The sequence below is a fragment of the Tursiops truncatus genome, chromosome 4 (assembly GCF_011762595.2).
Source record: "Tursiops truncatus isolate mTurTru1 chromosome 4, mTurTru1.mat.Y, whole genome shotgun sequence".
NCBI lineage: Eukaryota > Metazoa > Chordata > Mammalia > Artiodactyla > Delphinidae > Tursiops > Tursiops truncatus.
In genome coordinates, this window is record NC_047037.1 from 104,586,903 (window position 1) to 104,593,239 (window position 6,337).

Sequence of the window (6,337 nt, forward strand, 5' to 3'; positions counted from 1 at the left end):
CTTCTTTGCTTCTTTCTTTCTTTCTTCCTTCCTTCCTTCCTTCCTTCCCTCCTTCCTTCCCTCCTTTCCTTCTTTCTTTCCTCATACGTCTACTAATTCCCTCTACTTTTTCTCCCTTTTATTCTGAGCCGTGTGGATGAAAGACTCTTGGTGCTCCAGCCAGGAGGCAGGGCTCTGCCTCTGAGGTAGGAGAGCCAACTTCAAGACACTGGTTCACAAGAGACCTCCCAGCTCCAGATAATATCAAACGGCGAAAATCTCCCAGAGACCTCCATCTTAACACCAGCACCCAGCTTCACTCAACGACCAGCAAGCCACAGTGCTGGACAACCTGTGCCAAACAACTAGCAAAACAGGAACACAACCCCACCCATTAGCAGAGAGGCTGCCTAAAATCATAATAAGGCCACAGACACCCCAAAACACACCACCAGACGTGAACCTGCCCACTAGAGAGACAAGATCCAGCCTCTTCCACCACAACACAGGCACTAGTCCCCTCCACCAGGAAGCCTACACAACCCACTGAACCAACCTTAGCCACTGGAGACAGACATCAAAAACAGGAGGAACTACGAACCTGCAGCCTGCAAAAAGGAGACCCCAAACACAGTAAGATAAGCAAAATGAGAAAACAGAAAAACACACAGCAGATAAAGGAGCAAGATAAAAATGCACCAGACCTAACAAATGAAGAGGAAATAGGCAGTCTACCTGAAAAAGAATTCAGAATAATGATAGTAAGGTTGATCCGAAATCTTGGAGATAGAATGGACAATAGAATGGACAAAATGCAAGAATCAGTTAACAAGGACCTAGAAGAACTAAAGATGAAACAAGCAACGATGAACAACACAATAAATGAAATTAAAAATACTCTAGATGGGATCAATAGCAGAATAACTGAGGCAGAAGAACGGATAAGTGACCTGGAAGATAAAATAGTGGAAATAACTACTGCAGAGCAGAATAAAGAAAAAAGAATGAAAAGAACTGAGGACAGTCTCAGAGACCTCTGGGACAACATTAAACGCACCAACATTCGAATTATAGGGGTTCCAGAAGAAGAAGAGAAAAAGAAAGGGACTGAGAAAATATTTGAAGAGATTATAGTTGAAAACTTCCCTAATATGGGAAAGGAAATAGTTAATCAAGTCCAGGAAGCACAGAGAGTCCCATACAGGATAAATACAAGGAGAAATACGCCAAGACACATATTAATCAAACTGTCAAAAATTAAATACAAAGAAAGCATATTAAAAGCAGCAAGGGAAAAACAACAAATAACACATAAGGGAATCCCCATAAGGTTAACAGCTGATCTTTCAGCAGAAACCCTACAAGCCAGAAGGGAGTGGCAGGACATACTGAAAGTGATGAAGGAGAAAAACCTGCAACCAAGACTACTCTACCCAGCAAGGATCTCATTCAGATTTGATGGAGAAATTAAAACCTTTACAGACAAGCAAAAGCTGAGAGAGTTCAGCACCACCAAACCAGCTTTACAACAAATGCTAAAGGATCTTCTCTAGGCAAGAAACACAAGAGAAGGAAAAGACCTATAATAACGAACCCAAAACAATATAGAAAATGGGAATAGGAACATACATATCGATAATTACCTTAAATGTAAATGGACTAAATGCTCCCACCAAAAGACACAGACTAGCTGAATGGATACAAAAACAAGACCCTTACATATGCTGTCTACAAGAGACCCACTTCAGACCTAGAGACACATACAGACTAAAAGTAAGGGGATGGAAAAAGATATTCCATGCAAATGGAAACCAAAAGAAAGCTGGAGTAGCAATTCTCATATCAGACAAAATAGACTTTAAAATAAGGACTATTAAAAGAGACAAAGAAGGACACTACATAATGATCAAGGGATCGATCCAAGAAGAAGATATAACAATTGTAAATATTTATGCACCCAACATAGGAGCACCTCAATACATAAGGCAAATACTAACAGCCATAAAAGGGGAAATTGACAGTAACACATTCATAGTAGGGGACTTAAACACCTCACTTTCACCCATGGACAGATCATCCAAAATGAAAATAAATAAGGAAACACAAGCTTTAAATGATACATTAAACAAGATGGACTTAATTGATATTTATAGGACACTCCATCCAAAAACAACAGAATACACATTTTTCTCAAGTGCTCACGGAACATTCTCCAGGATAGATCATATCTTGGGTCACAAATCAAGCCTTGGCAAATTTAAGAAAATTGAAATTGTGTCAAGTATCTTTTCTGACCACAACGCCATGAGACTAGATATCAATTACAGGAAAAGATCTGTAAAAAATACAAACACATGGAGGCTAAACAATACACTACTTAATAATGAAGTGATCACTGAAGAAATCAAAGAGGAAATCAAAAAATACCTAGAAACAAATGACAATGGAGACACAACGACCCAAAACCTGTGGGATGCAGCAAAAGCAGTTCTAAGGGGGAAGTTTATAGCAATACAAGCCCACCTTAAGAAGCAGGAAACATCTAGAATAAACAACCTAACCTTGCACCTCAAGCAATTAGAGAAAGAAGAACAAAAAAACCCCAAAGCTAGCAGAAGGAAAGAAATCATAAAAATCAGATCAGAAATAAATGAAAAAGAAATGAAGGAAACAATAGCAAAGATCAATGAAACTAAAAGCTGGTTCTTTGAGAAGATAAACAAAATAGATAAACCACTAGCCAGACTTATCAAGAAAAAAAGGGAGAAGACTCAAATCAATAGAATTAGAAATGAAAAAGGAGAGGTAACAACTGACACTGCAGAAATAAAAGAGATCATGAGAGATTACTACAAGCAACTCTATGCCTATAAAATGGACAATCTGGAAGAAATGGACAAATTCTTAGAAATGCACAACCTGCCAAGACTGAATCAGGAAGAAATAGAAAATATGAACAGACCAATCACAAGCACTGAAATTGAAACTGTGATTAAAAATCTTCCAACAAAGAAAAGCCCAGGACCAGATGGCTTCACAGGCGAATTCTATCAAACATTTAGAGAAGAGCTAACACCTATCCTTCTCAAACTCTTCCAAAATATAGCAGAGGGAGGAACACTCCCAAACTCATTCTACGAGGCCACCATCACCTTGATACCAAAACCAGGCAAGGATGTCACAAAGAAAGAAAACTACAGACCAATATCACTGATGAACATAGATGCAAAAATCCTCAACAAAATACTAGCAAACAGAATCCAACAGCACATTAAAAGGATCATACACCATGATCAGGTGGGGTTTGTTCCAGGAATGCAAGGATTCTTCAATATACGCAAATCTATCAATGTGATACACCATATTAACAAACTGAAGGAGAAAAACCATATGATCATCTCAATAGATGCAGAGAAAGCTTTTGACAAAATTCAACACCCATTTATGATAAAAACCCTGCAGAAAGTAGGCATAGAGGGAACTTTCCTCAACATAATAAAGGCCATATACGACAAGCCCACAGCAAACATCATCCTCAATGGTGAAAAACTGAAAGCATTTCCACTAAGATCAGGAACAAGACAAGGGTGCCCACTCTCACCACTCTTATTCAACATAGTTTTGGAAGTTTTAGCCACAGCAATCAGAGAAGAGAAGGAAATAAAAGGAATCCAAATCGGAAAAGAAGAAGTAAAGCTGTCACTGTTTGCAGATGACATGATCCTATACATAGAGAATCCTAAAGATGCTACCAGAAAACTACTAGAGCTAATCAATGAATTTGGTAAAGTAGCAGGATACAAAATTAATGCACAGAAATCTCTGGCATTCCTATATACTAATGATGAAAAATCTGAAAGTGAAATCAAGAAAACACTCCCATTTACCATTGCAACAAAAAGAATAAAATATCTAGGAATAAACCTACCTAAGGAGACAAAAGACCTGTATGCAGAAAACTATAAGACACTGATGAAAGAAATTAAAGATGATACAAATAGATGGAGACATATACCATGTTCTTGGATTGGAAGAATCAACATTGTGAAAATGACTCTACTACCCAAAGCAATCTATAGATTCAATGCAATCCCTATCAAACTACCATTGGCATTTTTCACAGAACTAGAACAAAAAATTTCGCAATTTGTATGGAAACACAAAAGACCCCGAATAGCCAAAGCAATCTTGAGAACAAAAAAAGGAACTGGAGGAATCAGGCTCCCTGACTTCAGACTATACTACAAAGCTACAGTTATCAAGACAGTATGGTACTGGCACAAAAACAGAAAGATAGATCAATGGAACAGGATAGAAAGCCCAGAGATAAACCCATGCACATATGGACACCTTATCTTTGATAAAGGTGGCAGGAATGTACAGTGGAAAAAGGACAGCCTCTTCAATAAATGGTGCTGGGAAAACTGGACAGGTACATGTAAAAGAATGAAATTAGAACACTCCCTAACACCATACACAAAAATAAGCTCAAAATGGATTAAAGACCTAAATATAAGGCCAGAAACTATCAAACTATTAGAGGAAAACATAGGCAGAACACTCTATGACATAAATCACAGCAAGATTCTTTCTGACCCACCCCCTAGAGTAATGGAAATAAAAACAAAAATAAACAAATGGGACCTAATGAAACTTCAAAGCTTTTGCACAGCAAAGGAAACCATAAACAAGACCAAAAGACAACCCTCAGAATGGGAGAAAATATTTGCAAATGAAGCAACTGACAAAGGATTAATCTCCAAAATTTACAAGCAGCTCATGCAGCTCAACAACAAAAAAACAAACAACCCAATCCAAAAATGGGCAGAAGACCTAAATAGACATTTCTCCAAAGAAGATATACAGACTGCCAACAAACACATGAAAGAATGCTCAACATCATTAATCATTAGAGAAATGCAAATCAAAACTACAATGAGATATCATCTCACACCAGTCAGAATGGCCATCATCAATAAATCTAGAAACAATAAATGCTGGAGAGGGTGTGGAGAAAAGGGAACCCTCTTGCACTGCTGGTGGGAATGTGAATTGGTTCAGCCACTATGGAGAACAGTATGGAGGTTCCTTAAAAAACTACAAATAGAACTACCATATGACCCAGCAATCCCACTACTGGGCATATACCCTGAGAAAACCGAAATTCAAAAAGAGTCATGTACCAAAATGTTCATCGCAGCTCTATTTACAATAGCCCGGAGATGGAAACAACCTAAGTGCCCATCATCGGATGAATGGATAAAGAAGATGTGGCACATATATACAATGGAATACTACTCAGCCATAAAAAGAAACGAAATTGAGCTATTTGTAATGAGGTGGATAGACCTAGAGTCTGTCATACACAGTGAAGTAAGTCAGAAAGAAAAAGACAAATACAGTATGCTAACACATATATATGGAATTTAAGAAAAAAAAATGTCATGAAGAACCTAGGGGTAAGGCAGGAATAAAGACGCAGACCTCCTAGAGAACGGACTTGAGGTTATGGGGAGGGGGAAGGGTGAGCTGTGACGGGGCGAGAGAGAGTCATGGACATATACACACTAACAAACGTAGTAAGGTAGATAGCTAGTGGGAAGCAGCCGCATGGCACAGGGATATTGGCTTGGTGCTCTGTGACAGCCTGGAGGGGTGGGATAGGGAGGGTGGGAGGGAGGGAGACGCAAGAGGGAAGAGATATGGGAACATATGTATATGTATAACTGATTCACTTTGTTATAAAGCAGAAACTAACACACCATTGTAAAGTAATTATACCCCAATAAAGATGTTAAAAAAAATAAAATAAAATAAAATAAAATAAAAGCCTCTATCATAATATAGGCATTTATCAATATTATATGTTTTTTGCCTTCCTATTCTACCCTTGGAAGTGTAAATTTGAACTCTTTTACTATTTCCCAGCCTCCATAAAATCTTGGATTCTCACAATTTATAAGGACGTCATCACTGTAATTTAGGGTTAAGGTTCTCTTTAGAGTCTCTTTAGAAGCAGCTCCTTTTCTAGGTGTCTACGTATAGCCAAAGTCTAAATTTCAAAAGCAAGCACTGATGAGATTTTTCACATTTTCAAGTAAGAGTATTTCTTTTCTTTATGGTAGTTAAATAAATGCTTGTTTAGGGAACAGGGAGGAAAATCTTAAACTGTTTCACAAACTTGTTCTTTTTTACACCTACTTCCTCTACTTATTGCCCAGGGAGTTTGAAAGAACATCCTGGGATGCCTGACAGTATAGTTGCAAAATCTGTAGCATTTGAAATGGTCCAACCATTTTTATAGACATCCGGCTTTCAGTTGAGACTTTTAAAGGTTTCAACATTATTTGCAATTCCT

General features: G+C 38.0%; 1 long non-coding RNA gene across 1 annotated transcript in view; it reads left to right on the forward strand.

The window, feature by feature from the left end:
• The window catches only part of LOC141278491 (uncharacterized), a 102,898-nt gene that overhangs the window by 26,798 nt on the left and 69,763 nt on the right, over positions 1-6,337 (forward strand). The window lies entirely within an intron of this gene.